A 27,009-nucleotide genomic window follows, 5' to 3' on the forward strand; every position below is an offset into this window, starting at 1 on the left:
TAGTGTTTAGCATGTTTGTAATTTGTGGGAGTGTATTGTTTCATAGCCATAGAATGAACAAAGGAGTGAATGAATGAATGTGGTACTGAGTGTCTACTGCCGAGGGCAGGATTCATCCCCATTTGCTAATACATACTTATGCATGGTAAAAAAAAAAAAAAAAAAAAAAAAAAAAAAAAAAAAAAAAAAAAAAAAGGATAAAAAGGAAAAAATAACTCCTGCATTTCCATGCATGTCTTTCAAGGCTGCCACCAGCTTATAGGCAGCCCTAGAGCTGGGATCTAGAGAAAAGTGTAGAAGGGGTACAGTATCTATTGTACACCTGGAACATGAGAAGAGGGAGCAGAGTAGTGTATAGGCTTTCTGGTCTTGATGAAGGACCTGTGTCTCCATGAAGGACCTGTGTCTCCCAGACCTTCTTGCAATTTCTAACATCTTATATGCACAATGTGATGCCTGTTAATTATTTGTAAGCCTAAATGCTTTGATACAGTGGCATAAAAACTGTAACGTTGGTGGAGAGAGTTCCTCCAAAATTACAGGGGCACTGTAGAGTTCACCTGCTTACTGCTGACCTGGCACACAAACAAATGAGTTTCTCCCTTCTGCTCACATCTAACTGACTGGCTGCAAATGTACCTCAAATTAAACACATTCAAATTGTACTGGGTTCTTGCAAAGGTGGCAAAATTTTTTTGGTCTTGAATTGATGCCATGAAATGTAATAGATTCTTTTAATAGTTTGATATTATGTAACTGCACAGTACACAAAAAAGAAAATACTGAGTTTACTGTGAAGAAATGATATTTGAGAGACCCAGAAAGACATCAGCATGGTGGGTTAGGACAGGGCTGCACAGCAGGGACTGAATTCTAAGTGTGTATGAGAACCTCTAGACCTACCAGCTAAAATGAGAATGGATTTGTATTTCTTTTCTTCCTGCTCAGCAGAAACAGAAAGAAATTGGTAAGTAGGAAGTTCTGAGATTACAAGGTTATAAAAAGCAAGAACCCTCACCTTTCAGTAGAAGTGAGGATCTGGCAGCATTTACATACTTTGCTTTGGTTTGTGGTACATGACGTGCAGATTGTTTTCCACATAATTAAGAGAAGGTGGTGCTTTACTAATGGAAATTGGCTTGCTTTGTTTCTTCCTGGCTTCTCCATTTGCATTATTCAATTTCAAAAACCTGGTGTGAGAATTAGGAGAGTGAGAGAACAGCATGGATGTAACAGTAAAATATACATTTCAGAAAACAATAAAAGTAAATATATATGAAAAAGCAGGGGAATACTTGATAGCCCATATATTTATAACTAAAAGCTGCTCCGAAAGGAATTACTGTTTTGGTCACTCTAAATTGTTTTAATCCCAAGACAAAAATCTTCCTGGATTCCAGGAACTAATAAATCCATCAATCAGCAGCCAAGGGATAAAAACACCTGAAATTGCCAATAGGAAATGAAAGGTAATAACAAAAGGCCTCTGTTGAAAATAAATGTTTGTCAAGTGTGAAAAGGTAAAATTGGCAGAGTCCAATCTTTCTCTCTCTCTCTCTTTAACTAAAACTGGTCACAGAGTCCCATTTAACCATGGGTTTCTGAGCTCTATTTGTTTTGTGTAATGTCTTAACAATCTTTTAATGAAGTTTCAACGAGTCCATTAAAAAAATTATCCACACAGTTTGGCCAAATTTTAATCTGTGAGCTAAAACTGATCTGATTGTGCTGCAGAAGTATCTGAGAGTGGATACAGTGCAGCTCTTTCATTGATATCACATCAGCTTTTGGAGCTGATCCAGGCTTGGTGGAGGTTTACATGCAAACCTGACTCACTGTGGGTCTTCCATTCACATCTGATCTGCTTCCAGATCTGATGTCAATGGAGGCAGTGTATATCCTACGCTGCTGCTCTCCAGCTTGGCCTCCCTCCAGAAACTTAATGTTTTTCTTCAGTTGCATCAGTGCCTCTGAGCAAAAAGGGAATGACATCCTTATGTTTAAGATTAAAGCCGAGTCAACATTTTGAGTGAAAAAAACGTATGCATTTGTAGACCTACAGTAATATGGTGAAGGGGTAAATTTCTTGAAATAGCAGTTTTGGTCTCCAAGCTGCTGAGGCCATTGTGTAGGTAACGTTCTGTTGAAAGAGGTCAGCAGAAAGATGCATGTAGATTGCCATGGTTTCCTTTTGGTGGCTAAATTTTGAACAGTATCAGTTACTGTATTTTTTTAAGTCAAAGATGAGAATTTCACAATAAATAAGTTGTTAAACTCATGGTTAAAATACATGAAAGAGCAGTTAACTCAGAAAGCTGCCGATGGCAGCTAGAGGACATTGGGAGCCTATTGCTGCCCTTTCACTGTGCTTGAACATGGCTCTAATGTGTTTTCTGAGTAGAAATTTGGATTATTGAAATATTGGAATACTTGGATTATATGGAAATTTGGATTATACTCCAGACTAAGCAGGACTACAATACACTACCCACTACACTGCAAAAGGACCTTACTGGAGACACGGCTGTGGTAAGATGCAGGTGCATACAAAACAGTAGGAATCTGGCTCTGGTTCATTTTGTCTCAAGTCTCTTAAATACCGACATTACTATTCCAAAAAGCCATGATGCCCTCCACTGAGATTTCTTTATTTGTTGAGGTTGATTTCTGATACTCTTTCACAAAATCACAGAATCACAGAATCGTCTAGGTTGGAGGAGATCTCCAAGATCACCGAGTCCAACCTCTGACCTAACACTAACACATCCTCCACTAAACCATATCCCTAAGCTCTACATCTAAATGTCTTTTAAAGACCTCCAGGGATGGTGACTCAACCACTTCCCTGGGCAGCCTGTTCCAGTGACTAACAACCCTTTTGGTAAAGAAGTTCTTCCTAATATCCAACCTAAACCTCCCCTGACGCAACTTTAGCCCATTCCCCCTCGTCCTGTCACCAGGCACATGGGAGAATAGACCAACCCCCACCTCGCTACAGCCTCCTTTAAGGTACCTGTAGAGTGTGATAAGGTCACCCCTGAGCCTCTTCTTCTCCAGGCTGAACAATCCCAGCTCCCTCAGCCGCTCCTCATAAGACTTGTTCTCCAGATTCTTCACCATCTTCATTGCCCTTCTCTGGACTCGCTCAAGCACCTCCATGTCCTTTTTTTAGTGAGATATATAGTACCATATATGAACAGGTAAATCCCTGTGCAGAGAGTTGAAGTAGTTCGGGAAAGGTGCACCGCCCCACTGGAGGTTTCCTTCAGCTGGCTGATATGGGGGCCAGCTGAGAGCCCTGCTCATCCCTGTGAGGCAGGGCAGCACCAGCGGCAAGAGATGCTGCCAGCATCCCTTCAGCTTTGTTTGATTTCTGAAATGGGAGGTTTCAGGAAACTTCAGTGCTTGCTAGGGACAGGTACATTTTTACAGGTGGAAGAACTTCCCCTCTTCACCAAAATCACCTTCTGTGTGGCCAGTGTCAAGACAAGACGGGGTTTGAAGGCAGCACAAACCTAGCCTGGCACTGGGTGTTTCTAACACGGTGCTGCATGGGCTGTGGCAGCTGCATGGGCCATCTTCATCACACACAGAGCATGTCATGAAGCTCACTCTCCTTGCTCACCCATGCACTGCAAAGGGATTTTGGGGGTATGGAAAGCAATCCCCACCAGCAGTGGTAAGGGAAGAGAGCTGTCCTGCATCAGGACGAAGCACAGGGCTCGTTTAGCGTGGGCAAATTGGCTTCTGCACCCTGGTGCATGACAAAAAGGGCCGAGGGGCTGAAGCAAATGATGATCATGCCGGCATTTGCCTCTTCTCCACAGTGGGAAGGGGGAGAGCTGTAGCATGCTGAGCTGGGAAAAATGAGAAAATGGCAGCTGCCACCAGTGCTACGAGGTGTCCCCGACTTCCAGCCTGGCTGCAGGCACTTTCAAGTGCACCACACTTCTATTTTTCATAGCTTTCTAGAGCATTTTCTTACACTGCTGTGTAGAAAAGCCACACGAGAGATCTTTTTTATTATTATTAAATCTAAACATAAAAAGAAAATTTCACAAATCTGTTGGTCTGGCTGTTTCCCAGTCATATGTCATCTGAATTACATTACCACAATATTCCAGACATTAAATTAAAGACAGTAGGAACAAGTATAGTTGACATCTGTGCAAAATTTAAAACTAAGGAACTTCCAGTGGTTTCTTTAATCCCAGCCAAATTATGGCTTTTACCACACTCTTCCTTCTATAATGCCAATTTTTTTTTCTCTCTCAAGCAAATGCATTCATAAGATCACAACTGTGCAGCTGCGAGGCATCCTGTCCTGTTCCTGTGTGGGCTGCCCACTCCAGTGGTCGCACCAAGGCAAGGGTCCCAGCTCATCTCGGGGGGATGCTGCCCCGGATTCCCCCTTTTTTGGTAGGTCTGAGCAGGGATGACTGGGAGTGCTCAGTGCCAGGAAGAGGTGATCCCAACTGCACCAAGCATAGAAGTCACACCTTCCTTTGCTCGTTGTAGGGAAGAAATGGATAAGAGTTAACTGTCCTTGCTAGGAGGATGTGCAGCACTGGAAAATGGTATCCAGGGAGACTGTGAAGATGCCATCCTTGGGGGTTTTCAAGACTTGGCACTGCCATTGCTGACCTGAGCCACACTGGCAATAGTCCAGCTACAAGTAGGGTTTGGGAGCTGGTCACCTCCAAGGTCTCCTCAAGCAAACGTTTTGTCACTCCTCTATCGTTGAGGAAATATGGCAGTAGCCACTGCTAGTGGCAGAGCCATGGTTGCCTGATTGTAACTATGACTTTTGATGATCTATCCACAGTGAGGCAGAGGAGTTTCTCCTTTTCTCCTCTTCTTATGGTGAAAGACCTTAACAGCATCTGGTAAACAGACAGTGCCCACCACGCAGCCCTTTGGTGCCCACTGTTGTCCCCAGGGATCCTCTCCGCAGCCCACCCGCACCACTGGCTGGCCCGCAGGGGAGCGAAGCGGGATGCCTTGTGATGCCCTGCATCCCCTTGTTTTCCTCTGTGTTTGTTCAGCTGTGAGTATATTTGGAAACACACTGGTGGTGGATGGGTTGTTTTGGCATTACAGAAGGAAGAGTGTGGTGAAAGCACTGTGTTTTCCAGAACAATTATCTGATTGATACCATTCTTCTTTCCTCTTAATAGAAACAATCCTCTATGGCTTTGAGATTGCCTTGACCACATAGGCCAGAAAAAAAAAAAAGGAAAATGTTCCATTTTGGCTTAAATATAAATAGTATTTTCTGTGGAACCGATCAGGCAAAGGTAAATGCAATGTTGTGAGTTGTTTCAGAAGAAACATTATTCCTCTACCTTTAATATTTCCATCAAGAACTATTTTGGTGTGGAAGGACTGTGATTTTTGCATGGTTTTTTTCCCAAGGGGAGAGGGAGTAAACTTGAGAAAACATTGTTGCTTTCTACCACAATGAAATGAATACTTTGCATAGAAAAATATCTGAATGCTAGTAGAAATGAACTTTTCATTTTTCCACTCTGAGTATCAGTTCAATATACCTCACTTTTTATTATATTTGGAGACTCTGAGGTACAGAAATGAAAGATGGGAGTACGCTTTTCTGTTTCAAAAACTTCCAGCCATGTTCTGCTATGTGAGCTTAAAAGAGATTTCTTACAAAGACTGCACATTGCAATGAGCACGAGGGGAATCCTGTCTTAATCTTATTTTTACAGTGTCAATGGTGCTTTGATGTATCTGTCTGCATTGTCCCTCTGAGTTCAATGTCGTTAAGGTTGTATAATCTGTTAAGCAGTGGATGATGGAGGGCGAGTAGGATATTCACACGTTTCTGGGCAGAGTTTTGTTTCCTATGGGTTGGTTGCCCCGAATGAAGGATCCTGAGAAGTGAAAATTGTATTGGGAATACTCCTTCTAAAGTTGGGTGGTTGTGTATGGTCCCTGGGATGGGGAGGAGACAGCCATGCATGGAAGTCAAACAGAACACAAGGAGGGCCTTAGCACATGGTGGCTGACCTTGACTCTTTCCCCTTATCAGGCCCACACGTTTATTAAGTGGAACAGGGAAGAGACAGTGCGCTGGCAACTGCCACGTTAGATAGTGGTATACTACACCTCTACTTGGTAAACAGAGTGTACCAATCGACCCTTTTGCTCTTAGCTTGGGAAGGAAAGCATGAGACCTCTCCACACACTGAGCTTCAGGCAAAAATATTGGAATTAAAGATTTTTGTTGTTGTTGTTGTTAAGTTCTGGAAACCTGCTTATGGCACTGCCAGACAACAATATGATTCTCTACGGTCATTCCCTATAACATCTTCACTTTATGGTCCAGACCTCAACTTCAGTATATGCACAGACCAAGTGAGTTTTAATGAAGTATATAAGAAAGTGCATATTGTTCCATCTGAGGGATCAGAGAGGAAGGAATGCTATTTGATGCTTTATTTCTGTTTCGTTGTTCTTTTTTTGTTTGCTTATTATTCAGTTATGATTTTTAAACAGCTACAAAGAATGAGATTCAAATGCAAGGTCCAACTGTTTTAACATCAGCCAGATATCTGATATCTTCTAGGCAATCTGGGGTACAGAAATCAATGAATAAATTGCCATCATCCAGTGAATAAAACAGTCATCTGAGTAAGTACGGCACAGATGTGCCCTTTCACTTCACTAACACATACTGTATGCAGAATACCTTAAACATGATGCAATTTCATGTTTCATAATGCATGCTTTTTTGTGAAACAACATATGTCTTCATTTGCAATTGTTTGAAGGTACTACTATAAACTTGATGGCTATTATTATGTCTGTTGCAGTTGGCTAGTCGTTGTCGAAACCATTTTTTTCCCTGCTGGTAAAAGAGATCACTTTAATATAAATCAGCTTAATAAAAATATTTATTAAAACAACAGTCAACAATCTGCTCCTCCTAGCATGCGTCTTGTACTGTATCAGAGTGAGAGCACACATTATCATCTTACTAAAAGAAAACTACTGAAATTAAAAGATTTATAAAAGAATAACAGTAAACAATCTGTTCAATCAGGCATCGTACCTACTTAGGTGTGTAATTATAGAAATGATACAAGGTTTATGTGAGTGTCTTAAGAATAACAATAAAATGCAATGTGTTTTCTAGCAAGGAAGATTTACTTAAATAAATATGCTATAAGCCCAGTAGGGCTACTCACATGACAGCAGAAGTGTAAACAGGCAGAGGCATTCCCTAATGCACAGTCAAAAGGGCAGAAAGGCAAGGCTGTGGAATATGAAGTTTGATCGATGTCTGAAAGGTTAGTGCTCACTCTCATTTTTCTTTTGCTGTATTTCAAGTACTCGTGCAGAAGAGGTGGGCAGCACAGACAGATCTTAAACCTGTGGCACTCCCGGCTCTCCACTGTGCCAGGTGAGTAAGAAGCTGGAAAGCTGGGAGGACGCCTGTTTGCATTGAGCTCTCATGTGACTCACTTTGTCACTGTCTCTCTTTACTTTCTAAATCCTGTTTGCTCATGGTCCAAAAAGACATCTAGCCTGTATGTCTTACTTCTAGATATCTCTCCTAATCACTCAACTTATAGAGCAAATTCATCCTCATTGCATCAAACTTTACTCCGTATAGCCCTCTTTCATCTCTAATCTTTCCAGTGTGACAGGAAAATGTTCCCTGCAGCAATGCCTTATGATGTCAGACTGAGAGACTTCTGGCTGGATGAGCAAAAGACTATTTAAAAGGCAATTTTAAATGTGCACATTCTGACTGCATAGTCATCACGGCCTCAAAAAAAGAAATGAAACGCCTCTGCGTGGCTTGACCTGCAATTTCTCTTCTGTAGCCATCTAAGATAATTTCATGTAGAAAATAAACCTGATCTGAGGGGTGGCCTTCTGTACCTACCCTGTGCAAGTGTTCTTGGTGGCAAAGCACCTGTCACTGGTTAGTTGGGTGCGCACCATTTGTGACCAGCCATTGTGCTTGTTTTCTTTTACAGCATTTCAGCCGATCTGAAACTGGATTGATAGTCATTACACCCTTACCCTGGGGTAGCCCAAGAACTTGTAGCAGTGCTAGGAAAACTCAGTTTTGTTGCACAAAGGTTTGGGCCGCTTTTGCCATAGGTGGGAAAAAGTGCAAGAAGGGGCCCAGGGTCAGTGATCTGGGATGAAAGCTCTGAAGATTTGGGCTTAATGCATCTTCTGTGATGCCCTGATAAAGACCAATGGGCAGCAGCATTTGCTGCCTGGGGGAATGGGATTTCTCTTCTTACAGAGACAGTTCACCCCCTCCAGGTACCTCTCAAGCCTGATCCATTGTGGTCTGCAGTCCACAACTATACTAACGTTTTATGGACAGGATTTTACTTTTCCTTTTCTCAATATGTTATTTGTATTATACTATATTAGGTGATATGTAGGGATATTTTTGGCTCTGTCCTGAAGAATTTCCTGGCTGTGGTAGAGCCTCTAACCCCCAAGGAGCCTGGAAAGTAACCCAGGTTCAAAGGAAGAGGATGGGAAGCTTAGTGGTGTTATAATACTTATTTTGAAAATTAAGGTTGTCTTCATTTTCACTTGTGATAGTTATGCTTACATGGCTGCCTTTTCTCCATAAATAAATGTAACATTATTCCAATTTTTGGTAGCATTCCACACATTACCCTAGCATTTCCAAAGGGGATACATAGTGTTTGCTTTAAGTTATGAAAGGAAGTTAACACACTTAGAAGTAATCCAGACTTGAACACAGATGCCAAGAATGACTAGAAATATTTTGAAGACTGTGCGGATCAGGGTCACTGGGCTTCTTGGTGTGAACCGCCAAACACTGCACCCTCTGCTCACTGGGATACATCACACTTTGGGATCCTTGGTTTTGGGACTGTGTGTGCTATGTCTTGCCTGTACAGTTGCACTCCTTCCTTTTGGGCAACTTGCTTTGGAGCTGTGATTTTCTCCAAAGCAGGCTTGGCATCAACTGCTGATCCAGGGGAGAAAAGCTTTCAAATACACATTCAGGGGCTGGAGATGAGTGGTATGGAGGTCCACACAAATGTGCTAAACAGGCTGGGGCTCTCAGTGAGCCCCACAGCCACAGCAGCAGTGTGGCCCTACAGCAATAGCATGGTTATCCCAGTGCTGTGGGCACCCATCCCCTGCATGGGGCCAAGCTGTGATTCCTCCTGAGTGAACTGTAGGAAAGTTAAATGACTTTTGGGGCACTTAAGGAGACTGGAGAAATGTTGGAGGGCTGTCAGCACTTGCATGATTTAGCCTAAATCCTCTCAGCAGAGTGAATGTTCACAGTCTGAGGGGAAATCTTGCCTGTAGCTGTGTACAAGCCAACTAACTTAGTCTGAAAGGACTAAATTAACCTTTGATAAAAGGTTTTTGTGCATGAATGGTTAGTGGATTAGAGATGTCTAAGTTAAAGCCCAAACGATGCAAAGGGAAAGAGCAGCCCTAGCTGTGCATCTGCCTGGCCTGGCCCTGGTCTCCTCCTGCCCCTGCCCCTGATCTTGGGGCCTCCCAGCCTCCCCTTCCTGCCCACCTATCAGGGCTGCTGTCAAAACTCAACATGAGCCTCGGTTCCATGCTTTAAAATTGGTTTACTGAAAGCTGTTAGCTGCAGGCTTTTCTCTTTTTTTTTTTTTTCTCTCTCTTTTCTTTTTTTTTCCTTTTTTTTTTTTTTTTTAAAGAAATGCCCACCCTCACCTGGCAAGCCAATAAAGTGTCCCCCTGCCACTCCCCTGCTGCAAATAACCACATGCATTTGAAGAGGGGATTTCAAGCTGAGGAAGAAGGATGGCATTGCATCCAGTGGTCACATTTGGTGTGGACAGTAGTTCTTACATGCAGTTATAAATACGGTGTGATCACTCCACTGTGCCTTGTCTCAAAGGTCATCATATCTCAGAAAGTAGCTACTGTGCCTTATTTTGGTAGAGAGAAAAAACAGAAAACACTTTAGTTGGATCTTTTTTTGATTAGGTTCAGTCACTTATCCCATACTCAGGAGTTGGCTGCCTACTGGACATCACCAAGCTGTGCTTCATCAAACTTGGTACAAACAGTCCCTTCATTTTTTTTCAAAGCATGCTTGCATCCTCAGGCCCTGAGTCCAGCATGGATGGCAATTCATGAGCTTAGAGCATAGTAACCCTTTTTGGATATCATCTATGGCCTGGGTTATACATTCCGGTTATACTGCGCTTGCTGCATGGAGAATAAAGATGGGCTGTGGCAGCTGGTGGCATTTGCAGGACGTATGGTGGCCGCTGCTATCGGCCCTGTGCTGATGCAGGGTCAGCAGCTGCCTGGCAGGTGGAGATAAGACCATTCTTTGTCAAGATGTTTCCAGGCTACTGAGCATACAAAACCAAAGGCTGTCTAGAAACGCTGCTCAGTGTTAGTGCCTTGGAAAACGCCACACACAGCGAAAGGACAACAGGCAGCATGCATATTCAGAGCAGGAATTACATGAGAGACAACCAAATCTGTGGGTCTTTAAGACTCAAAATAACCTTGAAGCTGCTTTAAACCCTTTCTTTTAGGATTTCTTGCATGTACCTACAGAAAAGAGGGAGTAGCTGACTTGCTGTTGTACTATGCCCTCTCCTGCAGTGCCAGAATGGTCTCCTTGCAGTCAGAGTCATACAGTAACCGTCTTGAATGCCTTTTAAGTTGAAATTTGGGTCCAGCCTGCTGTGTAATGAGCAAAGATCAGGGAATCACAAAGATGCGTATGACCATTTTTTGATTCTCTGAATTGGACTGGAGACTAAATGCATTAGAGCAAGATCTCCAGCCTGCCCTCATTATTACACTAAAAATATTTTACTGTAACTTTGCAGATGGCAAGCTTAACATAATATCTACCTCCTTAAATTTAAGGTATAAACTATCCTCTTGACAATCCTGTTATTTACCATACTATAGAACTAAAACAATGCAAAGATATTTATTTATAGCAATTATGTTGATCTTATATATCAGAAAGCAAAATTAAATTAATATAAAAATACATATATTTGTCCTCTTTAACCAACAGCTGGAATTAATAATAACTGATGTTTGGAGGTAATTGTAACTGAAGTTTGGACTATTCATTTTTATGTGCAGGACAACTCCCCTGTGGTTTTTATGACCAGGATTTTTAGCCAGAGACAAGAATTTCACCACCGCTAGAAACATGCATACTCCTATCAAGTCAATTAGGGAGGCAGAATAACCATCTTGAAGCAACATACCCATGAAAACCCAAAAGGTAGGATTAGGTTGGTCATGATAGATCTCATCTCTCTCTTAACCCCTCTATATTGCACCTAGTAGAATTCACTGGAAAAACTTATCATAGAATCATAGAATATCCTGAGTTGGAAGGGACCCTTAAGGATCATCAAGTCCAACTCTTGACACCGCACAGGTCTACCCAAAAGTTCAGACCATGTGACTAAGTGCACAGTCCAATCTCTTCTTAAATTCAGACAGGCTCGGTGCAGTGACCACTTCCCTGGGGAGCCTGTTCCAGTGTGCAACCACCCTCTCTGTGAAGAACCCCCTCCTGACGTCCAGCCTAAATTTCCCCTGCCTCAGCTTAACCCCGTTCCCGCGGGTCCTGTCACTAGTGTTAATGGAGAAAAGGTCTCCTGCCTCTTGACAACCCCTTACGAGGAAGTTGTAGACTGCGATGAGGTCTCCCCTCAGCCTCCTCTTCTCCAGGCTGAGCAGGCCCAGTGACCTCAGCCGTTCCTCGTATGTCTTCCCCTCCAGGCCTTTCACCATCTTCGTAGCCCTCCTCTGGACACTCTCCAACAGTTTCATGTCCTTTTTATACTGTGGTGCCCAGAACTGCACACAGTACTCGAGGTGAGGCCGCACCAGCGCAGAGTAGAGCGGGACAATCACCTCCCTTGACCTACTAGCGATGCCGTTCTTGATGCACCCAACTTAAAACATTTGGAGGGAGAGAGCCAATACAGAAAAAGTGGTTGCAGTGTTGTTATTTTCAAGTATATATACAGAGTTGCAACTAACATCAAGCAGCCCCTATGAATGGATGACCTCATTCCTGAGAGCTGGAATTGTACTTGGAGCCTGGATTTGAGCTATCTAGGAAACAGAATACCCATCCTACAAAACTTAAGATATGTCTTCTCCTAAGCCCCTTCCCCAGGATGGAATCCAACATTTATTTTCAGGAAGAAGGAAGGTCATTCCTGGTAGGCAGGTGCATAGAGAATCTTCCCAATTTTAGGAAGTCTGGGTTGGAATAGCTGTGCTGTCATTTTCTGCTCATCCGGTGGGAGGCTTCTGCGCGGGGAGGGGCCAGTGGGAGTGGGGGGGGGAGCTTTCATTCTCATTTTGGCAGAAATTCCACCCTGGACATGAGAGAGTACACAGGTTAAAGTTCAGTGGAAAATACTCCTGTGCAGCTTTTTTGATTATGATGAAGAAGCATTTTCTTTTCCTTCATGAAAGGAAAACACGACCCCCACCCTGTAGTAACTGCATTTTGCATGCAAGCAAACACATTTCCCCCACAATAGCTCTATTGTGCATGCAAGCATACACACATTTCTCTTTGTTATTGTTTGTAAAGTATTTTGAATAGGAAATCATTCTTGGTGCTGAGCATGAGCACAGCTTGCAGGAAGCTTGTTTGCCTCATACCCTTGGTGCCCCACTGGTCCTTGGGACACTTTGTGCTGCTATGAAGCTGCACCTCTCTTTGTTTCCTCTGTGCCTTGTAGTTTCTTGGTGCATGCAATAAAGATTGTATGCTATGTTTAAATTTGCATTTTTAAGCAGGCTTAGTCTCAGCCATCCTCTGTGACAAGAACGATTAGTCTGACCTGCTGTATGAATCTAGGTCCCTGCCTCTTCAGCTGCTACCCTTTTGGCATTTTCTTTCTTAGACAGAGGAAGCCCAAAAGCCAAGCATCAAAACTGAAATCAGTACATTAATATGTGTGAACATATGACATGAATATGTTTCTGGAGCCCAGAGAGTGCTTTTTCAATATTTCCACTGTCAGAAAGAGATTTCTTGTGAATATGCCTCACTGGAAAGAGTGCACTGGAAGGAGGGACATTGGTAGGTAGGTAGGTAGGCAGCTACTTAAAGGAAGGGGTAGAAGAGGCCAATGTGGAAAGCCTTTGTTTGAATGACACTGAACATTATTTCCTTGAGCCTTTCACAAAGGAGTCAAAGAGCTTTGTGTCTGACAGGTAACTGTAGTCTGCCAAGGTTTGATGATGGAGAAACAAACAAAACATCATCCATAAAACATGTCCGCAGTACATGCACTACAATCAACTGGGTTGGCTGGCACTGTAGGAATAGGCAGCTTACAAGACCTGAGAAGTCAGAGCAGCTGTGCTCTAACCCCAGTTGCCATTTATTATTTATTCACTTTGTTCTGCTTAAGCTGGGACATGTGGACCAACATAAATTTGATTTGCCTTTTAGAGTACGTTTGAACAGACAAAATGGGTGTCTGTCAATGCATTTAGCTCATGTGTGGAGTGCTTGCCATAATTAACAAGGGGATGTGTTAGGGCAGGACTTTGCTAAATTCAGACCTCTCCAAAGCTTGGGCTCACATGAAAGGGTGTTGTAGCCTAGGGTCCTGCTAAGCAGAGGGCCCATTGCAGCTGTGTTGATCTTGCTTGCCTACAGCTATCCCTGAGGGTATGCCACTGAAGTCAGGCTCCCTAGCTGTAATGCCGCCTGGAGGCAAATTTAAACACACAACAGAATGACCTACATTGGCAAGAGGACTTTCACTATTGACTCTCCATAGTAAGATTTCCATCCACATAAAGACATTTGTGGTTTTTTTCATGCAGCCAGCCAACACAGCTTTTTCACAGGAAATCATGTTTTCTTTCTGTCTATCCTGCAAATGGCATGATGTGAGCCTGCTCTGAAGCATAGACAACCCAATCCTTTAAGCATAGACAAAGCCTAAGGGAAATACAAGGGAACACGCCATCCTAGCTATACCTAGCTATGAAATCAAGGGTTTAGTTCTCTTATCTTGGTCAGGAATGGGAGGATGATGATGAAAGATGGATATAAACATAGTGCTTTCAGAGCAGATTTCTTCTGTGTTGGTCAAAAGGTTTGTTTAAACACGGAAAGAAACACTACTTCCCTGTATTACTCACAATTGTTCATGACTATTTCTCAAGGTAAGACAGTCTTGGGTTGGATTCCCATGTCTTGGATAGAGTTGCTTTTAGCCCATTCACACTTTTCCTGAATAAATTTACGTGAACTTCCTTGCTAGACTCTCCAGCTGTATGGCAGAGAGAGAGAGCTGGCCCATGGTGTCTGCAGATACTTCTTGACAGTATGTAGTTTAACCAACCATGCAAAGTATGTCTTCACAACTGCAATTAACAGCAAAACCCAGCACTGCTGAGGATTGATGACAGTGGCAGCTTCAGTACACGCTGACTGGCCCAATAGTCTGGCCTCAGCATTAGCCAAGAATAATTAGTTTCATGTTTCTTACCTTATCTTTAGTTTCTTCTATTTGTGCTTCTTTCCATCCCTCTGTTTTTATGTGAGATGTGGAAACAGAGACCATAGTATATGTGGGAGATTCTTCAAATATTTAAGTCTTGAGTTACTGCCATTTTATTGCTGGGCTTCGTTTTTTTTTTTTTTTTTTTTTTTTGTGCACCTTCAACTCTACATTGTTGCGTTGTTGTCCCTGAAGTAAATGATGATACTGAGCAATATCTTTTCAATTTTGTCTGCATCTAAATGAATTCTAGTTTTATTTCTCAGTATAATGCAGGCCCTATATCTAGTTTGCTTATGATTTATATTCTGTTCAAAGATAGGAGCCTTCATGAAGCCTACTGCCTAATAATTAATTAAGCTCATTTTAAGTCATTAATCTATTGTTCTGCATGATTTTTCCAGAACACATTTAAGATGCCTGACGCAATGTTTATTCTTGGTCCTTTTAATGCAAGTCTTCTCTATAACTGCCTGCCTTTATTTTCCATTTGCATCACCTGAGAATGATTATCTATACCTAATGGATTTACAGTAACCCTTGAAAAATTAGATACTTGAGGTGAATCCATTTAAGATATTTTTTACAAAAGTCTAGTATTCCACCCAGGCACCATAGCAGTATGTTCAGAAAGCCAAGTGCACTAAATATATCAGCACTGAGATAGCCAAAACCCATCTGCTGTGGTATTGAAGACTAACACACAAATGACCCCGGGTCTCAATACATGGAAATTACTTCTAATTATTCTATATTTTCCAACCTTCAACCTGTTCATCTCCTAACTCTTTGGTAAAGGCTCCTTTGAGCTGTCTCTAGCATTTATCACGGAAAATTTTGAGATCTCTGTTGGAGCTCTCCAATTTACAGCTGAGCAGCTGACCCATTTCTGTTTAGGGCAATGTGTCTTCGGTTACAAAATCATTGTTCTTTATAAACCTCTTGCAGGGGGACAAATGGATGTATTTTTTACTCTGGGTGACATTTTTAGGCTGATAGACAGACACTATTTGCCCAGCATTTTTTAATCTCCATTTCATGAAAAATGAAGGTCTTTGGCCTAGAATTTCAATTTGATTTATATTCACAATTTCTCTCAACATGTTTCAGCCTAGCTGATATCAAAACATGAACATTAGCTTTAATCATTACCAAAGGTCTCCACGTGATTTAATAGTGAGAGAGGATGTTGATTTTCCTCGTCATTTTTAAATTTCTCATAAACTGAATACTATATTCACTAAGTTTCATCCAAAATCAATTACTTTTAAAACCTGCAGGAAAGGAGACCTTGAAGAAATATCCTACCATAATTTCCGTCACTCTATCCAATCTTGGTGATGTCTCTCATTAGTTGGAATCATTATTATACCTTAAAAGTAGCAACTTTGTGCAGTAAAATGGCACCATGCAACTCAATTATGTACTAGGTAGGAGTGCTCTGAATTTTTGCTGCATATTTTACTGAAGTTTTTGTGTTTATTAATACTAGATAGTCAATAGAGCTGTGAAAGTATGAATATTTTGGTATCCCAAGTCATCAAAAAATGCTTTTTGTTCTGAGTCCAGGATCTTTAGAAGTGGACAGAATGTAAATCAGAAGCAAAAATGACTCAATTCCCACTTGCCAAGGGGAGTTTCCCATCTGTTCTTCCTAAAATGCATGGGAATTTTTGTTATTGATGCTCTTGAGAGGAGGGTCAGACCTTGACTCATAGGACGAGAGTGCTTTTAGCAGTTCTTTATATAAAGTAAAAACACTTCAACGAAATAAGCTTTTGACCATCTGAACAAGCTGTTTTGTAGCAAACATTCTCGGGTTTGCAAAGGTGTAAAACCCCCTTGAGATGACATGGTCTTGCCCACCACAGCAAAACATAGGCATAAATTAAAGAGGTGCTTCAGTACCTCTTGTAATACATGGAGGCCATACCCATTTTTTTTTCTGCCTTCAGCATGGGTAACATGTATTGTGAAGGTCCTTTTTGACACCAGACTTTTGCTGTTCAGGGAAACAAGCACTGGACTCAATGTATAAAACAAAAACATAAAGTAGCCCTAATAAATCAGTTTATGAAAAATGGGAATTAAGAAATATTGCAAGAGGAGAATAATAAAAAAAAAAAGCCCTTTAAAGTAATTATGAAACATAGACTACATTCATAACTGCCAACTCACAAAGGGAATTTTTCTTGTTGATAAATAAATATGCATGAAGTGTTCTCTTTCTACCTACTCCCACCAAACCTTCTCAAGTGTAATCTACATGTCTTATCAAAGGTAAGAGACCTGCCTAGGAATATGCCTGTGTGGGAAATCATCTGCTAGTGTTAGAACAACTATAGACTTTATTGGCTAGGGAGACTTTACTGGCTAAGGAGACCTCTAGAGGACATCTCTTTTGATTCTCACACATATCTTCAGTTTCAGAGCCTCTGCAGGTCATGCACTGAAATGTTCACCTGTGTATTGGCTGAACACATATGTACAATTTTACAAATCAACCACTTTAAAAGACCATGTCCCATCAACTTGCTCAGCATTTCCTAACCTGAAGTTCTAGTTCTCATTGAACAGGTCATGTAGGGTGATGCAAAGTCACTCGCAGGTCAGCTACTGGCACTGGATGTAAATCTGCATCAAATGTCTTTATCACCATAGGCAGATTCATGGAGTCACTGTGCCCACACCACCTTAGTTACTGTCTTGACTTTTTAAATAGCTGATAGTTTTCTCTTGCTTTGCTCATTACTCTCTGAGATAAACTATTGAAATTCAATGGAGTGGTACCAATCATAGCAGCTAAGGACACCACCTTCTATTTGCTCTTACAGTTCCTGAAGTATATGTGATTCAAATTCCACTGGAATTGCTCTTTCATCTTTGCAGTAAAAACATCCATATTTTTTTCTTCCAGTTTGCCCAAAGCAGCATAAAAGCTGTGTGCTGCAAAAACATGTTTTTTTAAAAAAGTAGATTGTAACCACTCATTTGAAGAACTTTTATTTATTTCCACTAGTTCCAACATCTTTAATTGTGTTTTATAGTAACATTCTTAGGAGCTCGTTTGCAAATAAGTATGCTGGTATTGCAAACTGTCTTGTAAAATCTGAATTTGCTTTCGTATTCCTACCAAAAATAAACCACCCCAGACTTACAAGTTTTGAAGCAATAGCTATGGGGCAGAAGCAGTAGTATGTTAAATCACACAGCAAGAATAACAAATTGTCATGGTGAACAGTCCCACACAGATATAGCCTGTAGAAAGATTACTCAAAAAGCTGTTCATCAGAAAATGAACATATCTACACAAATAGAGTTTGCAATCAATTAAATGGGAGTAGTTATATCTTTAAATTATATATATATATAAATATAAATATATATAAATATAACATAATATAATATATAAAATAAATATAAATATATATAAATTTATGTATATAAAAATATGTATATAAATATATATATTATATATATAAATATATATAAATTATATATATAATATATATATATTATATACATATATTTAAATTATATATATATATATCTTTAGTTATATCTCATTTGCTGTAATAAAGAAACAGCTAGAATAGAGACACTGAATGGAGTAGATCCCCGCTAAACACCTTGTCCCCAGGTGGTTACAGACCACCACATGGTACCAAGAATAAAAATAACATGAGTGAAGAAATGGAGAACTTCAAATCTCTATCTGAGCCAAAACTATTTGAAAATGTGGAAGACAACTGGAATAATTTCAGCAGGCACTTTTCTCTGTGTTTGTAAGCAAGCAGTGACTGTAGAAAGGAAGACATTCAGAAGGTAGCCTTGTTTTTAATGGTGGCTGGCTCCAGAAAGCTTGTTGCAGTTAATAATTTTCTGTAAAGTAGAACAGAGGCTAACTGTGAAGTGGTAGTATAGAAATGTGAGGAACCCTGAATTCCATGTAAAAATGAAACATATGTGTGAGATTGGCTCAGAGTGAGCAGAGTTTTGCATTTTGAAGGCTAACTGAGAGGAGACTGGGTCCTAATGGAAGCTGTGAACAAAATTCAGAGAAGCTACTGGAAAATCCAGAGTGAAGCTGAGCAAAGCTGCTAGAAGGTGATGGTTAACGGATGTTAGTGCAGAAGGAACTAACTCAATACAGCTACGGGGTGAACTCTATAGTTCTTTGAGACTGCAGGCCTGATTTGGTATGTAAAAATATCACACATGCACCCTTAAGGTACAAAAAGAAGAAAAGCTCTAACACAGAACCAAACAAGAATAACACTGCAACATGCATAGTTACCAATTAAAAGGACAGTGTCCAGAAAAAGAAATACAGATGCAAAAAGGCAATGGGCTGCACCATTTTTTAATTGATTGCAAACATCCCCAGAGTGTGGCCAGCACAGGCAAAAGATGACAAGTATGCCTCTAGCTCAGATGAACTCCACATAGCAGCAACAAATTACACTCTGCCAAAATATGAAGACTGTCGACCTGAAAGTAAATATGACAGCTATTATTTCCAAGCTGCACACTGACGCATAAACCACTGTTCCCGGAAACTCTATTAAAGGGGCTTAAAGAAAAGCCTCAAAAACAAAAGATAAACTGATAAAGAGTGTTATTTACACATCAAGTAAAGGAGTATTTGAGGTAGAGACACAGTTAAATAGTAACAAGGATATGAATGCTACTTCTTGAGTTATAAGGATGCCAGTTCTTTTATCCAGGGGTATGATCCTGAAGTGATAGGAGCCAAAATAAATAAGGACATCTTTAGGACAACACAGAGAGGATGCTTTTGCTCTTGCTGCAGCATGCCAGAGCTGGTAGTGCCCTACCACTTTTGCAGAAGCGCAGTGTAGATTATCCTGATGTACTGTGAGGCTGTCACACCAGTGGAATACATATGATCTGACCTGGCACTTACTGCTTCTTGACATTAGTATTCACATATCAGAGGAGACATACAAGTTTAGGAATCAGTAACATCAAGGACTAGCTGGACGTTGTTATTAAGGTTAGTCTGTAGTAAGTCTGGAAGTTTCTGGGATCCTGTGTTATGAAAACACTGGTCACTTGTCGTCCGAATGATCTGTAGAATAATGCAGTGGGGTCTGTCCTATGCAGATAAGTGTGCTAGGTCCTGCCTAGGTACATCAAGATACAGTGGAAGCAGAGAACGAACAGTCACTGGCAAGGTCCTTGCTGCAGAGTGATGACTGAATAGCACAGAGAGCTTGAAATCAGATAATTAATTTTCTATTCTACATTGCTCTACTCAGTATTTTTCTGTAGCCAACCTTAAGATTTTAGAAACGAGATCTCTTATACAATAAAGCAGAGCAGTGACTACAATTCCTATTCCTGACTTGGTCAGTAAAGCTAACTGAAAGAAGTGCACTGTTTTGCTTTTTTTTTTTTTCTGTTATGAAATACTGCAGTGAAAATACATTGGAAATTCTGTGTCTTCATCCACAACTGGAAAATAGAAAGCTAACTTCCTTTTTTTCAGTTGGAAGTTTTGATTTTCCTCTCTTTCAAAAAAGACAGTTCTGTATGGCTACAAAAGAAACTGTGAGATAAATCATTAGCAAAGTTTCCCACCTAGCTCAATGTCATTCTTCAAGCTGCAATACCCTTTTTAGCTTTCTTCTGATGGAGGTATTAGACTAGGTTGTTTGTAAAATTTGGTAGCTGTTATCATTTGTGATAGAAGTTGCCCTGAGACATTGTGTTTGTCCAACAAATCCATTTCCTTTTTTAATTGGGATTGATGTAGAAGTCACACCCTAGTGTTGAATCAGTCTTCAGTCCACATCAAACTTTGTGCAGCTGATTACACTGATTAAAATTCTTTGGCTGGTTCCTCCAGCTTTAACAACCCTGTTTTAAAGAGGATGGTAGTGGTTGGTTCTAACACAGTAGATAGCTAAGTGGATGTTTAGCAAAAATTATGTCCAATGTAATAGATGTCATTTTCTTTTTAAAGAAGTGTTCTCTGGCAGATGCTCTTCGGCAGAGCACAGCTGATGTATAGCTCTGGACATAGTGCTCTGGATGGCATAAAGAGTCATAAAAAATGTCCAGAAAGAGCATGCATGTGTGTGGGGTAAGTTTCAGTTACATCCAAGCACAGCTTCAGTATCTGAAAATAGAAAAAACATAAATAACTTTCAGGGCTTAATTTCACCTCAAAATCTGCGGGATTGGACTTGTTGAGCCTGTTGAGTGCTGTATGTTATCTGGGAGCTTACTGAACCTGTATTCTGTCAGCCACTCTGGCTGCTGTTTGGTTTCCAGATCAATGTGGAGACACTGGTTTTGAAGAATAAAAGGCAAATTGTCTGTGATGTATCTGTCTGAGACAGCCTCTAGCAATCAACAACAGACTGGTTGCAACTGCACCATGAAGTCCCATCATCATAAAAGAGAGGAGGTAGCTGTCAGGCTGCTTGCTTTTAGGACCCCAGAGTTTATAGCAGTCTTTTCCCCTGTAGATTGATAATAGCCTCATTTCTTCAGCTTTTCCTGTGAAGCCCCACCTGATTTGGCTACTGAGAAGACAAAGAGGTGGTATAGTGTACGTTGTCACTGAACAGAGTGAGGAGATTGGCTAGCACCAAATATACTGGCCACTGTGTCTAGATTCTGATTTTGCATGAAGAAGAAGTGTGAATAAAAACATTTAATGTGTATTTTTAGCAATTTTTCCTTGCAAAGAACAGAGGTCATATTTGACTTTAAAAGTCAGAGATTTAGGCATAATAATTTAGTAACATGACTGAATGTTAGGATCAGGTATTTAATCACATAGCAATACCTGCATACTTCATTGACTATGAAAATGCTCCCTGTGTGCTTTCTGGAGTGTGCCACATGTCACAGAACATATATTATCCTTTAAATATTAATGATAAGATCAGTAATTACCTTCTTTTTGGAACAACTCGTGATGCTTACATTTCTACCTTATTGGACTTGCTCTTTGGGGCCATTTAGTCAGTCCTGGCTCACTAGATGAGGAACTATTTCAACAAGTGTAGTTTACCTAATACTTGTTCGGATTGATCTGCCCTCATAGAAGCCATAAATTACCCAGTGGGTCAAATGGACAATTTATGGCTTCTGTGGACATTACATCAAAATGATTATACATCAAACTTCTAAGAGGAGCATAATATAAGGTATAAAGGACACACACAGGAGCCAGATGTTTTGATTTCTACAGCCAGCTTTTCAGCTGACTTAAGGAAGTGTTACATCTCTAAGGCCCAGGCCTAGCAGAAGGCTGCAGGACGTGGCCCCAGCATGTACAACTGAAGTTGCTGTCTAGAGCATGCTAATAGAATACATGAAGGGAAAATCTGAAATACCAACCCTTTTTGGGACATGAGTGTTTTACTTTGTACTTTATGGAGGTGCCTTATGTCCCTTTAGTTTCATATTCTGAGACTTGAAGGCAGACAGCTACAAGCTAGTACACAAAGAGCTGAAGGAAAGCTCTTGTGTTTATATGAGGAAAGGAGTACTATGAGAGGTAAGAGACAGCACTTCTTCATGAGTGATGGCCTTGAACTCCAGGTGCCCAAGCCACCAGTTTGGGTGTTGTAAGCCATGCACGAACCTTGCATGGAGTGAAAGCAGATGCCCCACTACCAGCTCAATACCTGAAATGGGATGCTACTGTGCTCCCCCCCTCCTTCATCTTTAATTCCATGAATCATAAGATACTCAAACCTGGCAGCCTGGCTTAGATAAGAGGGCAGTGTTCCCACTGCAATGAGCTTTGTCAAAATTAGTTTCAGTGCTCTTTCAGGGAGATGGTGACAGGGCTTTGGCTTTCTCAGGCCAAGGAGGGAGACACATCTATAGCTCCTTCTGTGAACTCTCTGAACATTGGTGGTCAGTGTGTCAGAGAAAGGCAGAGAAGCCATGCCATTTTGACTGGTTTGGTGCTAGGCCCAATCTCAAGACACTTTTTCAGCATAGAAAATATGTCAGAAAATGTGGAGGAGGAAAGGTGTAAGCGTCTCTTCTGGGGCTTGGACCAGAGGAAGCAACTGTAGCAAAAGCAGCATGCTCAGAGAGGATGCTTGAGGTACCTTGAGCACATTTAAGTCAAAAATCCAGTTTAGAGATTCACAGCATTAGATAGCAGCTGAAGAAGAGTGTTTAGGACCCTGATTTTCAGTTGCTGTTGCAGTACTTATATCCCTTCCTTGATTCAGATCTTAATCTTGGTTACTCAGTTTTGCCATCTGTTGGAGTGGAATATTAATTCCTGTATATATAGGCTTTATACAAAGAGATTTATGGAGCTTAATTTATAATCTTTCAGCTTGCTTTAATTGTTCAGAAGGAATGATATACACACACTATATTTTATTTCTGATGTAAAATTAACAGTGGATGTTTCATTACAAGCAAAGTAGTTACAAATATGTTACCCTTCTTTTTATCAGCCAACATTTCAATTAACATTTGTCTGATTCTTCTTTCTATTTGTTTTCTAGTTTTGTCAATAATTTCATTGCCACAAACAAAAGGTTGATTTTTTTTCTCCATCAGGTTCCACTGGACATATGCTGCTATAATTCCACCAAAATATGTAGATATAAGTCATGCTAAGGCCAGAGAACACAGTGAAAATTAATATTTTTAAAAATCCACTCCTTCAGAAATGAATAAATAATTTATTGCTTTTGAACACGCAGTGTCATAGAATATTTCCATTGTTCCTTTTTTAAGATTTCCAACTAGAAATGTGTAGACTGATTGTACAGCAATAGGAATAACATTACACACAAGTAATCTTCTTGAGGGGAAACAGCACTAGTGAATTCATAATGCTACCCTAATGCATATTTACAAGTATGTTTTCACTTGTGTATGGAACACTTGTTGTCCTCAGTTAAAAGAAAAAACATATGTGCACATACATATATGAAAAGAGATAAGAAAAGGAAAAAATAAGCAAGCTGAAAACAAAATCTCTGCTTGCCCTTCAGTTTACTATTATAATAATGTTTATTTAGTACGTTAAACAAAAAAGTCAAGCCATGTTATCTTATACTTGGCTATTTTTTCAGTTTGTCCTCCTCTGTTTTTACTTCTGAGCGTGACAATTTGAAAAAGTTATCTTCAAAATTAGAATATCTTCTCTATGAGATAAATATTTTCTTTGTGTATTAAGGGATAAATGTGCCTCCAATACAGAAGGTGTGATAACTAGTACTGTTGGTAACTTCTTTTCTTGGCTGCAGTCCCACCAAATGAGTCACATTTAATCAAGATTTTGCCCTATTATATGCCTGGGGTCAGTATCCTGGAGATTCAGTGGTTACTAATGGTTACTCAGGCAGTGAAATGAAAAACGAGGTAAGGCAGAAAAAACATACATATAAGGTGTATTTTTCTAAGTCCTGCTGTGAGAGTGAAAGCTGAAGACACTTTCCCCCTCCAAAATACCCAGCTTTTGGGGGCTGCAAAATGGACTCCTGTTATGATCTCAAAAAAGGAAGGTGATAGTAACCCCCTTTTTGAGTAGTCTTAAAGACTTCTAAAGAACCTGTGGGAGCAGAGCAGGAAAAAAATAAAAAGGTCTTGGTTAGATCCAGCCTCTGTGAAATAATGGGCTGGGGAGAATACACTGTAGGTGCTCCACACCTCTGTTCCTCAACAACCAGCTGTAAACAAGAGCATTAATGGATGTAGCTAATATAACGATAGATTTTAGACATAGCTAAATTACACAATTAGCCTAATCTTTTAAGATTTTTTTTTTTGGTAGTTCATGCAATTGTCTCTTTTCCAAAAGTCTGCTCATGCATCTGTCTGCAATTGATATCATATTGTCATTTCATGTCACTCTCATTTGATCTAATACCTGAAAGTTTAATTCATGGTTAAAGGCCTAAGTGAAATGGCCACTTAACCGAACGCCTACATTTCAGTGGCTTCACCAAATGACTGCTTTGACAGAATGACTGTGATAGGAATTAAGAGTTACACAGCTCCCTTATTAATCAATGCTCATTGGACTTTAAAAGCAGCCAACTTGTATCTGAGGGAAGTTAGGGTGTGCAGGGAGTTCGTGTGTCTTGGGAGGAGGGTATGGAGTGGAGAGAAAGGTGGGAGGAGAGGGGATTATTATTCCCTTTGTTTTGGGGACATTGTTCCCACTGAAGTCAATCACAAATATACTGTGACAGCAAAGGTGCATGGACCAGATCAATGAATCTTCAATGTTGGTGTGCAACTACATGCTGGATCTTGCTATTTAAAAAAGAGCATATATTTCCCGGTTGGGGGCACTGAAATGAATAATCCCTGTTACTGAAAGAAAGTTATGTGGGAGTAAAATAGTCCTTGGGTCTGGGATTCAGTTGCCAGTTTAGCTCTCTGCTGCACAGTTTTGTAGCTAATCAGGGCACACAGAAAGGGTTTCCAGCTGCTCCATGCTTTCCCTGGGGAGGGATTTTATTGAGTGCTTGTGTGTATATGTGCAGCAGCACCTCTTTCAAGCAATGTATGCAACAGCCAGGGAGGTTTATTGGTGGGTCTGGTTTGTTGATGGGTTTTTGTTTGGTTTATTTGAGGCATTTTTTTTGTGTATTTTTTTTCTTTCTATGTATCCCAGAAGAAACAGCTGGGGAAAAGATTTTAGAGTAGCCCTGCAGGCCTCTTATGCCAGTTTATTTGAGCTGTTTGTTATGTTTGATTTAATTTGTCCCATGTTTAAAAAATGCGGACTCCTAAAGAATGTAGACGTGCATGAGAAACATTAAAAATAAATAAATATTCCAATAATGCCACCCAAATCGCCTTAATGTGGTAGGATAAAATAAATCAATGTGGGTATTTTCAGTGTGATGAACTAACATTTGGGAACGTATTCCTAAAAGGAGCTAAATCACCATTGCCTATGACTTATTTTTTAACTTGAAGTCAAAGAAAATACATTTTCAGTAAGGATTACTCATACAAGGCTGGTCTTCAGCCCTGGAACTTGAACCAGCAGCCCACAGCATGAGACAAAAGCTCTGCATAGGTTGCATTTAAGGTTGGTTTTTTATTTGCTAGGGGAAAGATGGAAATGTATTTGTGTTTGACAATGTTAACATAGTAGTGCATTTTTTTAATAAGGAAAATATCTTTATAACGATTGTGTAAAATCTCCATCTTTAATATGGCTTTCATTTGTTAAATAACTTCTTTCTCCATTTCTGTGTTTGAGCTTGAGGCTTCAAAAATCTGCAAGAAACACTCATTTTTCATATGATTAGCAGGCAAAAGGAGCAGACAGGGAAAATGACATCTGTTCCTTTGTATTTTTTAAAATAATTATCCCATTTAAAATAATATAAAATAGATTTATTCAGTTTTGTTATAGGAACCTGATATATTAATGAAAAAAAAACGCTAAATACAGCTTTTTCTCAAAATCAAACCACTGATTTTTTTGCTCTTTCTCATTAAAGTATTTCTTTATCCAATACCAATGAACTAACATCACTTTTTTTTTTTCACCTTTTTATGCTGAAAGCTACATTTCATTATATTAACCCTTTATTTCCCATCACCTACAGTGGCATATCCACAACTTTTGAGAAATCATCTCCAATGAGCAAGATCGTCTTTAAGTAGAGTGCTGAAGATCCAGTCCTACATTTTCAAGACCATATAATTGAGGTATTTTATGATATAAATATAAATCACAGATTGTGTTTCAATTTGTTTTTAATTCTGCCTCTGTAACTGTTGCTGTCTTAGTTACTCCTGCATCTATACTGATTTTTTAGATTTCTGTTTCACTTTTTTCTGTCTTTCTTTTTTCCCCCTGGGTTGATCTCACTTCTTACTATATGCCAAAGCTTGGCTTTAGATAACCATGGACACGCTTTGGAACTGGCTTCTCAAACAGTTCTTATAAATCTTGTGGCCAAAAATCCATATTTCTTAGCAGCAAAGGCTTTGTTTCATTTCCATATACAGCTTTTGCACAGAGATTGTATCCTTTGCAAATATCATTGCCATCTATCTAAAGGCATTCGTAAGAGAAAAAAAGCAGATTTTTCATTAAGTTGTTATCATGGTTTCACTTACAGGTCAGAGTAGGATTCAGTCACCCTAAATTCACTGTCACTGTAAAATCATGCATGCATTGATTCTGTTTATGTGTTTCTATTAAGCATAACTGTGAATTTCCATGTTGATATCAGATACAGTGTTCAATCTGTGGAATAGACTGGGAAACCAAGAAAGGAACCCAGAATACAAGCCAGAGCATGCTGCCAAAAGAGAATGCACTACTGGGCTGTAGTGTGAGACATAGGTATGCGAGAGGATACATTTCCTAACCAAATGGGTTAGGTAAACATCTGTAGCCTGTCAGTTGGGTACAGAGGAGTAAAGAGCAATCCTGTAGATTTATCCTTACTTCAAACAGATTAAGTGCAGCTTG

At 40.2% G+C, this 27,009-nt stretch overlaps 1 long non-coding RNA gene across 1 annotated transcript in view; it reads left to right on the forward strand.

Annotated features, from left to right (window-relative positions):
* The first annotated feature begins 4,809 nt into the window (after positions 1 to 4,809).
* LOC118167167 overlaps positions 4,810 to 27,009 on the forward strand; it is a 35,671-nt gene continuing 13,471 nt past the window's right edge. The window contains exons 1-3 of the long non-coding RNA XR_004750987.1: positions 4,810 to 5,047; positions 6,587 to 6,651; positions 7,351 to 7,423. This is a non-coding gene — a long non-coding RNA (uncharacterized LOC118167167). The remainder of the gene's footprint in view (positions 5,048 to 6,586; positions 6,652 to 7,350; positions 7,424 to 27,009) is intronic.

This window comes from Oxyura jamaicensis, chromosome 4 (genome assembly GCF_011077185.1).
Source record: "Oxyura jamaicensis isolate SHBP4307 breed ruddy duck chromosome 4, BPBGC_Ojam_1.0, whole genome shotgun sequence".
NCBI classification, from domain to species: Eukaryota; Metazoa; Chordata; class Aves; order Anseriformes; family Anatidae; genus Oxyura; species Oxyura jamaicensis.